Source organism: Somniosus microcephalus, chromosome 4, assembly GCF_052327205.1.
Source record: "Somniosus microcephalus isolate GS21.2 chromosome 4, FLI_Smic_1.0, whole genome shotgun sequence".
NCBI lineage: Eukaryota > Metazoa > Chordata > Chondrichthyes > Squaliformes > Somniosidae > Somniosus > Somniosus microcephalus.
The window spans coordinates 223029818-223046112 of record NC_140990.1 but is presented as its reverse complement, the minus strand read 5'-3'; positions in this window follow the sequence as shown (position 1 = coordinate 223046112).

Here is a 16295-nt window from a genome sequence, read left to right as displayed (position 1 = left end):
CTTGGAGCAGAGGAGGCTGAGGGGGGACATGATTGAGGTGTACAAAATTATGAGGGGCATAGATAGGATGGATACTGAGGAGCTTTTTCCCTTAGTAGAGGGGTCAATAACTGGGGGGCATAGATTCAAGGTAAAGGGCGGGAGGTTTAGAGGGGATTTGAGAAAGAACTTTTTCACCCAGAGGTTGGTTGGAGTCTGGAACTCACTGCCTGAAAGGGTTGTGGAGGCAGGAACCCTCACAACATTTAAGAAGCATTTGGATGAGCACTTGAAATGCCATAGCATACAAGGCTACGGACCAAATGCTGGAATATGGGATTAGATTAGACAGGGCTTGATGGCCGGCGCGGACACGATGGGCCGAAGGGCCGCTATCCGTGCTGTATAACTCTATGACTCTATGACTCTAATACTCATACACCACCTGGTTCATACACATTATCTTTTATTAACAACAACTCGCTTAATGAACTTTAATAATAAAAATAAAGTATACACAAAATTGCACATGAACAAACATCAAACATAGAGGAGGGAGGGAAACTTTATACATAGCAGCAAAATCTAAACGGGTGTCTCCTCATCTACCCGCACATAATGCTCTCTCCACTCTACTCTGTTCTCATACTTCTGCGAATGTCTGACCTTTTTACAATGTACAAACAGTAAATAGATCACAATAAAAACCTAACACACTACAAGGATGTGAGAGGCTATCCTAATCCAAGAAGGGACTTCTATATTAGTGAACAAATCCCACCATGGTGGGGTTACTATATCTAATATGTTTGCCCCATCTCTGAAGCCTGCTGCTCCAGTGTGTAAAAATGTTTCTGTGAAACGACAATGGCTTTTAATATCTTGGTGAGGTGTTCAGGGAGAGGGGGAATGATGTAGCCAAAATGTGCAACGAATCGTTGCAGATCGGTGAAATTTTCTTTGACAGTGAGGTGAACAGTGGAAGGTTCAGGAATGGGGACAATTCGCTCTTGGGCCACTTGAACTTCTGCCTTGGGTTTGAAGCAGAAACTGCTGTCACTCACCGGACACCAACTGTGCTGTCCATGCTGGTAGTGGGGCGCTGCAGTGGTGACACAGTATGTCCCACCTCCTATATATGCCACCTGCGGGGGCACATGGCCTTGTGCCATTGCCTCCATGGTGCAATTTATAGGCTTCACGTCAGCAGTTCTGAACCCGCACTGTGGTTTCGAATAGGCATTCAAGTGCTGGGGACACAGGATGATGTGTGCTCCCCGGCTCCGGCACCCCGAGAGGTCAGTACCCATCATTGCATGCTCCCATCGAATGACGTACGGTGGGACCGCTGTATAGTGAATGTGTGCACCCCCTTGAATGACTCCAATGTTCTCCACCCTGTATACCGGGGCGGGTTTAGCTGTCTTTCCCATCACCGGCATTCTTACCATTATACCCATAATGGTGTGATTAGACCGTCCACAGTCCACTGGGACTGGGTAGGCCTCTGAAGCTAGTCTGAGCTGGCACGGACTCAATGCGTTCTCAAAAGGGTGGAGGGCTACGAGGTGCTTGTTGCTGATCCAAGAGAGGACTAAACCTTGTTTTAAATCCTCCAGATTACTGCGGCCCTCGCCCAGTAACCACGCCCCATACAGCACGCATGCCTCGTTTTGCGCAGCCTGATCTGACGCATTCTGATCCTCCCTGATGAGAGCATTTACCGTTTTAGCGTGTTTCTCCAGCTCAGCAATGATTTCTTTTAAGTGTAGTGTCATGGCCTGGTCCTCATGTAACTCAGAACCCACTACCTTATTCTCATCCGTCAGTATCTTTCTTAACTGTGTTTTCAAACCATTGATCTGGGTCTGCAGTTCCACATCATCCAGAGTGTTGATGACGGAAGTCCCTGTGTTAAAAGCTGTAAAAATATCATTTACTGTACCCCTTCTTTGTCTCCCTACCCTGTCCAAAACCTCATGTGGTGTGGTGTACAATCCGTCTCTGTCTACATCACCAAAGTCGAATTCATAAAACTGTCTGAACATGTTTGTTAACAGGACCTGGTACAATTGCTCCATTTCCTTGGGGCACCACTCTGGCAATCATACCTCGTGAGGTTTAAAATCACCGAAGCCACCACGTAGTGCACCCCTTGGTACAGCACCTGACCTGTGGGCACTAATACCAATCCTTTCCCGGGTCCTTTGGTAGTGGTGGGGCACCCTTCCTTGCTGGCTTTGGCTACCGGAATCGTGGGCAGGGGCTTGAAGGGGCGGGTGATGAGCTCAGTGGCGTTTACTGGGATCTGAGAGTATGGGACTCCGCACGCCCATTTGCGGATGTCCCACCTCATTCCTTTCCCAGCATCCTGCCACTGCCTTTGGAAAAAGATGGAGATGCCTGTGGGGCAGGCGCGTTCTGAACCCCACATACAGATGTAAATCCCCTCATCTGGTTCCCACCATTTGTCCCAACAGACACTCAATCCCCCATGAGTCCCCGTAATAGTCCGATGGGTATTGTTACCCAGTCTCTCCCACTCGACCGTGGAGTTCTTCATGGTTTTGCTCAACTTGTGCAACCACCAACATCGGTTCAAAGGAACATGTCCCGTACATTGCAAACAAATCCTTTTCCCGATGGTAACGCTGACTCTGGGTGCGATGATCCTCACTCGGGGACACATTAGAGAAGCCTCTCGGTACGCAAACCCGGACTGGCTGGAGTATTCCGTAGAGTTCGACCCCAGCCATCCTGGCCACCTCCCTTCGTGGAAATAGGTGGCTGTCTCCTCAACGCCCCGCGCGCCCGATCCATCGGTCGCGATGGGAGCTGTGTCTCCAGAGCACCCGTAAATCGTGGAGTCCTTGGTGCGGCCCCGATAGGCCCCGCTACACCCGATCACCGCGAACGTGACGAGAATTCCTCTCATTATCTCTTTCGTTCCTGTAACAAATTAAACGATGCAGCCAGGCTCCTGAGAGATTCTGGCTTAGGTGAAGGCATGATCGGGTCTTTCGACCTCGATCCAAAACAACACACATGCTGGGCAGATTCCAAAACTACTTATAACACTAATCACTTTAATATTTACACACCTTAAACTTAATTAAACTTAAACTTAACTTATGTACAGCGCCGCCCGTCCCCGGGCGGCTTGCCTAATCCCTGATTGGACTGCAGCTCGCCGCTCCTTGTGGCGGGGCTGCACTGACCTGTGGCTTGGGTCCCCCGCACCCTTTTGCTGTCAATTGGGGACTGCGTTTTGCCAGGGATTTCCCAAGTCGACGTTTACTGAAATCGGGGGAATCGGGCCAAGGTTTTACCGGCTGAGGCATTCGAGACGACCTGCGAAGAGGTACTTTGGGCATGGCTCCCTTAGCGAGTGGACCTTCGGTTGGGACTTTAGCCCTCACAGCCCGTGGCACCTCCACGGCTGCCAGCTTCGGCTCCCTTCCCTCAGGCTCCGCCCCTTTGGGATTTGGGTCTGTGGCAGACGACTCCTCCTCACCTGCCCCTACAGGTGGAGGATCTCCGCCCCCAATTTCTACCTCCCCTAAGCTTGAGTCGAGGGCGGGATCTCTGTCCTCCGACTCCACCTCCTCCAGAATCATGTCAAGGGTGGGGCCTAGCTGTTCGGGCTCCCCCCCGATGGCAGTCGGATCAGGAGGAGGACCTTGGTCTTCGGGCTCCTCCTCGTCTGAGTCCCAGGCCATTGGGGAAACCTCCCAGGTGGGCGGGACAGCTTCTCCCTCCAAGCAGGCTGCGGTTCCAGCCTGTGTGTTTAGTGTATGTAACCGTTCCACCTTTAAGAGGACTATTTTAAGAGTTGCACTACTTTATCTTGGCTGCTGTATACTGTAATACCGGTGGTGACCACACCGGTATATAAGTGCTGTGTAATGATTTATTGGGCAGTTCCGCCCTGACCTTCAACTAGTAAAGACCTGTTAAAGTTTACTCTTGTGGTCTGTGTAGTAATTCTCAATATAACACACAGACTTAACAGTGGCGACGAGTACGATCTTACCCTGCGGCAGAGATACATCCAAGGCAGTTTAACGGGCGTCGAGAAGAGGCATCCGCCCTCATCATTCTGCTGAGAGAAGACTCGAGTCTGCAGAGCAAAGGAAGAATTCTGACACGAAGCCTTCCATCAGCAACAGGCAGTGAGCATCCCTTCTATCACGGTGGTGGGTAAGCCGGTCAGCGACGAGCAGCAAGTCGGCCACGTTGACTGTGAGTAGGGGAGAAAATATTCAAAAAAAACGGAGGATATAAGGGCAGAGAACTCGACCATGGCCGGGGAAAAGAGCCGGACAGAAGTCGGGGCCAGAGGCGCTGAGACTGGGGCAGCGTAAGGCACGGAAGCCGCGGTGAATACAAACGCAGCCGGTGTGAGAGACCGGGCTGCAAGCGGGCTGGGAGACGCAACAGCGTCGAGAGAGAGCTCGACCGCGACCGGTGAAAAAGGCCGGGCAGCTACTGAGGCCGTAAGGTCAGCGTAAGGCGCGGGAGAAAATTTTTTAAAAAAACGCGGAGAACTCAGCCGCAGCCGGGGGAAAGGACCGGACTGCAAGCTCGACCGCGACCGGTGAAAAAGCCGCGAGGCGCAGCGACCGGGTCAGCGTAAGGCGCGGGAGAAAATAAAAAAAACCGCGGAGAACTCAGCCGCAGCCGGGGGAAAGGACCGGACTGCAAGAGGGGCTGGGAGGCACGATTTCAAAACCGCTGGGGAGGGCGAACGCAGCAATACGGCAATCGCCATTACAGCCAGCGGGGGAAGAAGACAAGCGCGGGAAACCGCCATTTTGAAAAAAAAAAGAAAAGAAAAATTTCCTTTTGTTTCTCAAGAAGCTTGCGAGGATGCCTAAGCGTGGTAATATCAACGATTTCGATCCCGATGTTGAAGATTGGGCCACGTATGTAGAACGCATAGAGATATATTGTAAGGCAAATAAAATATCAAATGAAGATAAAGCACTAACCTTACTAAACTCAATGGGTGCGAAGACATACGGGCTATTGAAGCGTCTTCTATCACCAACTAAACCGGCGGATCAGACTTTCGCTAATATTGTTGCTGTCCTGAAGGATCATTTGAACCCCACACTGCTGATGTTAGCGGAACGATTTAAATTTTATGCGAGAACGCAACTGAAAGAGGAAAGCAACGCGGAGTACTTAATTGAACTGCGTAAGCTAGCGAAATACTGTCAGTTTGGGGAAGGACTGACAGAGGCACTGAGAGACAAATTCGTGTGCGGATTGTCGAAAGAAGGAACACAAAAGCAGCTACTTGAAGAGAATGATCTTACACTTGATAAGGCTGTCTCTATTGCAGCATCGCACGAAGCCGCAGCGAGAGGCACTGCGGAAATGCAGCTGAAGGCAGCGGTACTCAGCGTAGATCAAATGGCTTTGGGTACAACGAAATGTTATCGTTGTGGGAAGACAACACACGATCAGAACCAATGCTGGTTTAAAAACCAGGAATGTAGAAAATGTGGCAAGCTTGGTCACATAGCTAAAGTATGCCGGTCAGGAAAGAAGACCAGCAACAAAAAGTCACCGCAGGAAAAGTGCAGCAAGGTACACAAGGTGGCTGAGAAGAGTTCGGATGAACAGAATTCGGATTCAGACTCCAACAGCAAGGAACTGGGTAGTCTGAGAATTCACAATGTGAGTAAGGAAGCTGACCGACAAACTATCTGGGTCACCCTGCAGATAGCAGGAGTCCAAGTGAAGATGGAATTGGACACCGGATCGGCGTTGACGGTCATGAATAAGCAAGATTACAAAAGGTTATTCACACATATTCCCCTACGGGATACGGAGATAGTATTAAAGACATACACGGGGCAAAGAGTATACCCCATCGGAAGGATAAAAGTCAAGGTGGTACACAAGGGCAAAGAACACCAAGGAATGGACATATATGTACTACCTGAGGGAGGTCCACCACTTCTGGGACGGGAGTGGATCAGGAAAATAAATATGGACTGGCACTCCCTAAAAGCAATAACGGGAGATTCCGGAAAAAGAAAAGAGGTCAAACCTGCACGATTGTCCAGAATATTGGATGAGGGCATATGCAGCAGTGACAGTGACAAAGCAGAGAGTGAGAACTCGGTGAAGACAATCAGCTCAGACCCTGGAACTGATGATGGTAAGACCAGCCCATGTGCAAAAGACAAGTCTAAAATGGACTTGCAGACTAATGATGGAAAAACGAAGGAGTGTATAAATGCTTCAGGAGAGAACAAAGTATCAGAACAGAATTCCACTGAACAACAACAACATAGTTTGACAGAGGATTCTGAGTCTGTCCAGTCTACAGACATGCACATTTCTGAGGAACACCGGGCTCGAACTCAACTCCATTTCAAACTACAACAGCAATTAGAACAAATGATTCGCCGTTTTGAGCAAGAGATGAATGCAAAGAAAAAGTTCTTTGACACAGAGTTGGAGAATCTGGGAAGACAGCAGAAGCAGCTGATTGAGAAAATGGAGCAGGAACACACAAACCCTCTGCGCGATGAGGCCAAACGAATCAAAGCTGAGCAAGAAAGGGAATATGTCAAATTCATCGATCAGTTGAAAGCTAAGAAGAAAGAGCACCCTTTTGTGAGCAGTGTCAGCAGTAATAAGCCACTCAGGGAATTGGTGGCAGAGGCAAAAACTGAAGATGCTGCGGAGATCAAGTTTGTTGCTGAAAGCGCTACTTCCAGAGCTTTGCTTCGAATTAAAGGATTGCCAGTTAAAATTGTGAAACCCTTAAGAGTGAAGATTGGCATGGAGAAACATCGTGTCATTTTCGAATGCAAGGTTTTCAGGCCAAATGCTGCTGTCAAGTGGTATTACAAAGACAAAGAGATTCATCCCAGTAATAAATATGAGATTGTGGGTGAAGATGTGTACAGGAAGCTCGTTATTAATAATGTCGCTTTTGAAGATGAAGGCAACTACATGTGCGATGCCATAGATGACCAAAGCACAGCAAAGTTATATGTAGAAGAGCAATCAATTGCCATCATTAAACCCATATGTGATGTGGAAGTGACAGAGCCAAGTGACGCCATTCTTGAGTGTGAGCTTTCAGTTGCTGACGTGAAGCCTCCAAAATGGATACTAAATGGTGAAGTTCTTCATGCTTCTGAAGATGTGGACATTGAGCATCGTGGCACTATTCATCGTCTCACTCTGAAAAAAACAACTTGTAAGATGACCGGCTTGCTGCAGTTTATTGCAGGGAAATCAAAATCTGAGGCGAGGCTGACTATTAAAGAGCCTCCGTCAAAGGTAGTCAAAGAACTACAGAACATTACAGTGGAAGAGAAGCATTCTGCTACTTTGAGCTGTGAGTTTACACCTACGCCCAAGATGGTCAGATGGTACAAAGACCAGAGCTTAATCGAATCTTCTGACCGATACAAATGTAAACAAAATAAGAATGTGATAGAACTTACCATTACAAACCTCACACCCAAAGACTCTGGTGAATATAGCTGCAAATCAAGTAATGCACAGACCATAGCCACACTCACAGTTGAAGCTCCAAAAATAGAAATAATAAAACATTTGGAGGACGTAGATACTGAGGAGGACAGCAATCTAGTATATTCATGTGAGTTGTCCCAGGATGATGAAGATGATGACTCATCTGAACCATTATCACCCCTACCAGGTCACGCACGTGGTCCCTCCGAACTGAGCCAAATCAGCCTGGAAGTAGAAAAACTTCCCAAGGTACTCGAGCCTTTAGAAGTCAGCAATGCTGGTTCTGCAGTTACGAAAGTTCAAGCTGTTAAGTCCAGTGAAGGACTATTAGATGAGTCACCCCAGCAACAAGAACCTACTACACCACCGAAAACTACTACACCACCGAGGCGTTATCCGGACCAAGCCAGGAGGCGCAGGAGGCGCCGACTCAGAGACTGAATCTGTGAACTGTTTTTACATGAAGTTGTGCATGTATGTTATGATGTTATGTTTAATGGGGAATATATACGGTTAAGCTAAAAAGGGAGGATTGTAGTGTATGTAACCGTTCCACCTTTAAGAGGACTATTTTAAGAGTTGCACTACTTTATCTTGGCTGCTGTATACTGTAATACCGGTGGTGACCACACCGGTATATAAGTGCTGTGTAATGATTTATTGGGCAGTTCCGCCCTGACCTTCAACTAGTAAAGACCTGTTAAAGTTTACTCTTGTGGTCTGTGTAGTAATTCTCAATATAACACACAGACTTAACAGTGTGGTCTGTGACTTGCTGCACGCCTCAGGCTGAGGATTTTTACCCTCAGACCTGGCTTCAGTTGCTGGTTCTTTTGCACCCGGCTTAAACAGTTTGCACCGCTTTATGTGAAACCATTTATTGTGTCGGGGTACCTTCACTGCGCGAGTGGCGGGGACCGGTGGATCTTGCACCGATTCCTGTCTATCCTGGTCTATGTCTCTCTCGCCAGCGCGGAGGGTCAGACCCAAGAATTTTACTTCCCGCCAGCCGACCCGTGCTTTCGTTGGGTGGACCTTGGCATCCTCTATCCCTTTCACACTCGTACCCGTTCCCCAGAGACAGTGATTTCTCAGGTCCACGAGGATCCCGTGTGCTACCAAGAAATCAGACCCAAGGACTCCCGTTCCACCCCCCACCTCCCACTTCATTAGTGTACACTTCCACGTGGTGCGGAGTGGTCCTAAATGAATGGAGAGGGGAATGGAATGTGCGCCAGCCTGTTCTTCACCCGTGAAGCCCGACAGAAGGTATGGAATCCCGGTGGACAGAGGCGAGGCGGTGGGGTTATCTGCGTGGATCACGGTGCACGATGCCCCCGTATCCAACAATTAAGTCCCTTTTACCTCCTCCACCTCCATCTCCATGAGGGGTCGCCTCCATACATCATATTGCAGCGTGCACAGGTAGACGGGCTGCGCCGGCTCTAGTCATTTGGGCACAGCGGTCGGGGTTTCGGGAACGACAAGACCAGTAGTGATGGCTATCTTCCCCTGCGCGATCATAAGAGACCGCATTGTCTCTATAATTGACTCTATCGCAGCGGGGTCCATAGCTGCACCAGCTCCTTTTGCTGGGACAGGAGCTGCGGCTTGTGCTTGGGCTGGTGCTGGGGCGGTGGGCTGGGCTTGGGCCTGGGCTGCGGGAGATTTTCCCTTATTATCCTTCCACGGATTTTTACAGTCCTTGCGCCAATGTCCATCCTTCCCACACCTGTAGCAATTGAGCTTGGCTTGGGCAAGGTGATTCCCCTCCTGACGCCACTCCTTCTTACTTGGGGCTGCGGGTTTTGCCTCATGCGCCTTTCCCTTAGAGGGAGGTACCTCCTGACTTCAACAATTCTTGTATGCAATGGTGAGCTGGCGGAGCACCGTTTCCTCCGTGACACCGGGACCTTGGGGGTCAAACCAAGATTTGACTAGGGCCTGTATCTGTGGCAAGCTGTTGGCAACCAAGCAACGGAGCCAATGAACCCGCTGTTCGGCACTCATTGCAACCCATTCAGGCATGCCCGGACAACTGCGCCGATACACTGGCCACAGCCTTTCTGCGAAAACCCATGGGGGTTCTCCAGTTAGCTGCACAGTCCCTTCCACCCGTTGGAACGGATTACCGTCGTCCACTCCCATAACTTCCAAGACCTCATCCCTGAGATCCACATACCCTTTCCGCCCCCTCTTACTCTCGTCTGAGAGGCACTGAAGGATTGTGCTATCCATGGAGAAGAGCAGCATCTTCGCCCGTTCTTGATCGTCACAATCATTAATGGCGGCTGTCTCCTCTATCTCCCTGAAATGAACTGAGGGATCTCCCTTTACTGTGAGTCTTGGGAGGTGGCTCACCATGGATCTTAGTTGTTGGGCACTGTAGGGCACCACGAGCTGGTTCAGGTGGGGTCCGTCCGTGCCATCGTCGGCGTTGGGACCGAACCTCTGGTGCTGAGTAGGACACATTGGTGCCGGCTCCGGCTTTACTACCAGGGGCTGTTCTTCCTCCCATTCCACCTCGGCTACCTCCTCTTCTACCACCCCCCTTTTTCGGGCTAAGCCTCGCTATAGCTCGGCGGTGCTGAGGGCTCAATGGCTGGTGCCACAACTATTCCGTATGGAATCGGTTTTTTTGATTCCTTTAAAAAGTCCATGTGACTGGCTTTTGGGCTTACGAGGCATACCATGCCTTTTGCCTTAACCAAAGCCGTTCTCAGGTCTTCTATGGTCTTTTGGCAGGGGCCATGGTCTGTGCTCTCAAACCCGCGCTCGAGAGCCAGCTTGTAAGCTGCCTTAACTTCCACTACTCTCTCCTCCTGCGCTCTTAGCTGTTGTGCAAGGCGGGCGTTTTTCTCCCGTATTCTCGCTTCATGGATCTTTGCCTCAGTAACCTGGCATTCCAGATACTCTATTCTAGCCTGGTGTTGGCTGGCTACAACTTGGCGTTCCTGATTCAGCGCGTGAAGCGCTGTGATGAGTTTTTCCCCACCCATGGCCTTTTCCTCTATTTCTGCTTCCTGGGCAGTGATCTTGCTGCCTGTGCTGCAACGACTCTGTCCAAAATCTGGACTTGTTTCTTGTAACACATCAGCCACACTGCCTTTTCCACTGACTTCTTATGCTCTTTGCTCTCTGTCCACCTGAAGGCTGCGTCTACCGGACGCCCATCCAGTAAGAGATTGGAAATCAACTGCTTAGTGAGATTTACCTTACCAAAAACAAAATCCGCTATCCTCTCATCCATAACATTTCGTCCATTCAAACCTGGGTCTAATACATTGCAATCCTGCTGCCAGTGTCCTGCCGTGGTCGCCATTTTCTGTAAGGGGTTCTCCTCTTTGGATCGCAGAGGTTTCTCCCTCTAGAGGCCTCTCTCTCCCTCTTGCACAGTAAAACCTTGAGTGGTTTGACTCACTCACCCTTAGGTTCTAGACACTGGACTTAGATGCAGGAACTACAATGCAGAGAATACTCTTATAGACCAAGTTTAATGAAACGAAATGAAATTTTATTGCATAAGGAAAAACAAATCAAATGCAAGCAAATAAGAAGGTACATGGGAGGGAAAAACAAATCAATCAAATGGAAGCAAATAAGAGGGTACATGGGAGGGAAAAACAAATCAAAATACACTACTAACTAAAATAGATACAGGCATATTATACTTTACAAACGTCATCATGAAATGGGGAAACACACGGAACATTGAGGGACAACAACTCATGTTAATTATACCCAAAATGCCCACCCCCATAAACCTATCTAGATCCGATTATGAAGAGCCAGAAACATGCTCACCAATCCAGTTGGAAAAATATAGAGTTTTGAAACAAGTCTGCGTTTTGATCCCTTCAGGCGTCCTGTTTCCGCGTGGTCAGTGGAGCCACAGCGAGCTGCGCTACACTTCTCTCTCTCTCTCTCTCTCTCTCTCTCTCTCTCTCGAGGTGAAGGTCACGGGCAGGCTGGACACTGGCAGGCCTGGACATCGGCAGGGATGGAGACCATCTGCTTGACCACGGTTGGAGAGGTCTCTAGCTGGTTACCATTTTCATATGGGTTTCCTCTGTAGGGCTGCTGCCCTTTTGTCTCGTCAGCGGCCCGGGGTTTGTTGATGATCTCCCGATGGTTACCCCGGGGCGGGCCACAGACTCACATCACCTTCTTGATGGCTGCCTCGTTTTCTTCTTCTTCAATCCTTCCGAGCTGGTGATCTGTGAAGGAGGATGATGAGCCTCCTGATAGCTACCGATGGTTACCCGAGGACTCCAAATATACTTCTCAAGAGAAGCCTTTATCTCCCGCCAAATCAAGTTTAGTCTTTGTTTAACTTTTGGCGGGCTTGTATCACAACGGGGTAGTTATTATATTTAAACTGCTTTCGGGATGGCCGGTGATGGCCATCTCTGGGCTGGAATGACCCTGCATTGTTTTGAATGTCTTCTTGATGTCTTTAATGGGTCTTTGATGCTCCCCTTATGAATATAAAACTGTTTCCCTTCGTCTGGGTAAACATTTAGATGGCCTTTATCTACAGGCCGATCTGACTGGATCTGCATCCAATCCATATGTATGTGTTTGTGTCTGGTTTCGTTTTCTCAGAAACGGCTTCCAGAACTTACTGTGGGTTGAATCCACAAAGGCTGTCTGGGGACTGCAGGAACCATTTTAAAGTGTCCAAAAAGCTAGTCACGGGGTCTGGCGGCCATTTTATATGCCCCTTTTTCCTGGGCTTTTAAAACAGTCTTTAAAACAAGGCTTCTTCTGCCAATAGACCCTTATAATACAATGTTCAATTTTGCAGATCTTACAGCTGTCACTTTGAACTCAGGCAGCACCATCTTAGGATGTGATCCAAAAGAAAAGGCATTAATAAGGTCACATGTAAGTCTACTCCTGGAAAATAATTGAAAAGTATGAATTCATGAACACTTTAAAGGTTGAACAACAACACTTTCTAAAATTAAAAAAAAAATGTTGGAACTATACAGCAGGCCTATCAGCATTTGTAAAAAAAAAGTAGGTTAATGTTTCATGTGTCAGAACTGGAAATGGAAAGGTAAATTAGCTATTTAATATTTAATAATCTTTCAGCACTCGTTTGAATGCCTAAATCCCCACCATCCTTGCCACTTCTCCTTCAAGATCCGTAACTTCAATTGCCTCCCAACACTTTCTGCTAGACTTTCCTTACTGAATTCTTCTCCCTTCTGTCCTCACTCAGCTTTTGCCTCCATCTTTTTTGAGCAAATCCAGAACTCCGAAGCAAAAGTCATCTCCAAAACAATGTCCTGCACATCTGTCAGACATACCTTTGTCAAGATACACTGGCAGGTGGTTGTCATAAGTGTGAGACCATGTTACAATTGATCATTAAGGAAGATGACTCCTAGACTCGCAGCTCCTTACCAAGCTCTCCTCCTTCGCAGCTTCATCCATTGCCATCTTTTTTCCTTGTCTCCACAATCTCCTCTCCTCCACTGCTTAAGACTCCCAGCTCCTAACATATTAGCCCAATTTACAAGTTCAAGTAACAAATTAAAGTTACCTCTTCAGAGCATATTGCTCATCCTCTGCCTATGTACTACATATTTCGCTGTACCTTTTTTGACAGCTGGGCTCTGCTCACATTTGATTTCCTGGACTCCGCTGTCACCAGGACTGTGCTGCTCTGCTGGATTACAGTGTACTCCTTGGCTGCCATGACTCTTCCCTGCCACTCAAACTCTTTAGATTTACGATAATCTGTTCCAGCCTACAGCGCCCATCCCTCACCTTCTGCTGGGCTTCAGGAGTGTATTTCAGTGCACTGCTGGCTTCTCAGCCATACTGCCATGTTGTCCAGGACAGAAATCTGCTTTGTCCTGGGCCAAATTTAATTTCTCCGCTGGCTTTACTGTGACCCCCAACCTTGACTGCCACTTTCTACTGTGACTGTATTCTCTGCTGGACTGCCTCTATTCGAATTTCTGGCCTACTGTTGCAGGCTCAGTTTTCTGCTCCTCCACTTGGACTTTTCAGTTGTACACTGAGCGAGCTCGGATCCATTCCTGCTGGTTCCCATCCGACTCTGGATTCTGCTCCCATACTGCTGAATGCTGCTATGTGCCTCCTTCCCATGGCCACTGATTCTGTTCTGTTCTACTCATCCTCCAGAACTCATACATCCCAAGAAGCATTTCCCTCCGCTCCACCCCACCGCCCACCCCGCCCACCTTTCATCCATTTCTACTCGGGTAATGATAATAACAGACAAGGAGTTACTGCTGTCTCCTGGTTTTTCCACACCTGTTTACTTGCATAATTTTTTTGTTAAAATTAATAACTAGAGGAAAATACCTTGTTTAAATACTTTATAATAAAAGTATTCCGCCCTGCAATAATCATGAGTTTAGCAAAGATGAATGAATTAATCTGAATCTGTACAAAATACTGCACATTCCAACAAATTCTACTCTTGTCTACCCGCCCCCCCCGCCCCAACCAAAAAAAAAGAATATATATTTCACTACTTCTCCCAATTTGAATGGACATTCAGATCTGTCCAGCCTTCCCTAACACTCAAACCTCTTACTATTTTGCTGGGTATGTTTTCATCTTCCGGCTTTTCCCTCCAGGGTTCAAGTTCCAAAGCAATTTCCAATCTTAATACAGCAGGTACCTTAAAAGGAGCCTCTTGGAATTCTAAGTGGATTTGATGTGTGATTTTCAGTTAGTTGGAAGCCCACTGGGAAAACTTCCAAGACTTGAAATTGCTGGACATTGTTGGAACATGTCTATAAATCAGAAACTTGCAAATTAACTATTTTTGTTCTGTTTGACAACCTCTGAACCATGCTGAAAAATAAATATAGCTCATCAGGAAAGAAGAAAAACAATCAAAAAAAGAGCTGACTTTCTGACGTCTTAAAAAATTTAGGTCATAATGGTAACAGGAGCATGATTATTGTTAAACTAGGCAATATGATCCAAAATTTAGATTATACTAATTGTTACCATGTAAAAGCAAAATATTAAACTAGATCACAAAGATTTGTTAACAAAAAATATATTTTCCAATGTGTTTGGAGTTATATGCATCTAAATAGAGATTTGCAACTGGTAGCTATTTACCATAAAGTCCAATGTATGCATCATACTTTAAAATCGTACAGCACAGAAGGAGGCCATTCGACCCATCGTGCTTGTGACAGCTCTTTTAAAGAGCTATCCAATTAGTCCCACTCCCCTGCTCTTTCCCCACAGCCCTGCAATTTTTTCCTTTTCAAGTATATATGTGAGAACCTGGCATAGTGGTTATGTTACTGGACTAGTAATCTAGATGCCTAGACTAATGATTCAGAGACATAAGTTCAAATCCCACCATGGCAGCTGGGGAATTTATATTCAGTTAATTAAATAAATCTGGAATAAAAAGCTGGTATCAGTAATGATGACCATGAAATTACAGGATTGTCATAAAAACCCATCTGGTTCATTAATACCCTGTTAGGGAAGGAAATTTGCTGTCCTTACCTGGTCTGGCCTATATGTGACTCCAGACCCACAGCAGTGGCCTAGCAAGCCACTCAGTTATATCAAACTGCTACAAAGAAGTATAGTAATAGTCATACTCACAGAATCCTTCCTTTCAGCCAACATCCCAGACTCCTCAATCATCATCCTTGGGTATGTCCTGTCCCACCAGCATGACAGACCCACCAGAGGTGGCAGTGCAGTTGGGAGGGTGTGGCCTGGGGAGTCCTCAACATTGACTTCAGACCCCATGAAGTCTCATGGCATGAGGCCAAGCATGGACAAGGAAACCTCCTGCTGATTACCACCTATGGCCCTGCCCTGCCTCCGATGATGAATCAGTACTCCTCCATGTTGAAAACCACTTGGAAGAAGCACTAAGGAAGGGCACAATGGGGACTTCAATGTCCATCACCAAAAGTGGCTTGGTAGCACCACTACTGGTTGAGTCCTGAAGGACATAGCTGCTAGACAGGGCCTGTGGCAGAAGGTGAGAGAACCAACATGAGTGACCATCACTGTGCTAAATGGGATAGATTCAGAACAGAAACTAGCAGCTCAAAACTGGGCATCCATGAGGCACTGTGGGCCATCAGCAGCAGCAGAATTGTATTTCACCACAATCTGTAACCTCATGGTTCGGCATATTCCTCACTCTACCATTACCATCAAGCCAAAGGACCAACTCTGGTTCAATGGTGTACCTAAAAATGAAGTGCCAACCTGGTGATGCTACAACACAAGGAATATATGCATGCTAAGCATTCCCACAACCAACGGATCAGATCAAAGCTCTGCAGTCCTGTGATATCCAGTTGTGAATGGTGGTGGACAATGAAACAGCTAATGGGAGGAGGAGGAGGCTCCATGAACATCCCCATCCTCAATGATGGTGGAGACCAGCACGTGAGTGCAAAAGACAAGGCTGAACCGTTTGCAACCATCTTCAGCCAGAAGTGCTGAGTGGATGATCCATCTCGGCCCCCTCTTGAGGTCCCCACCACCACAGAAGCCAGTCTTCAGCCAATTCGATTCACTCCACATGATATCAAGAAACGGCTGAGTGCACTGGATACAGCAAAGGCTATGATCCTGGCTACCGTGCTGAAGATTTGTGCTCCAGAACTAGCCACGCCTCTAGCCAAGCTGTTTCAGTACAGCTACAAACATGGGCATCTACCTGACAGTGTGGAAAATTGCCTAGTATGTCCTATCCACACAAAGCAGAACAAATGAGGGGATGGACATATGAGGAGAGGTTGAGTAGATTGGGACTCTACTCATTGGAGTTC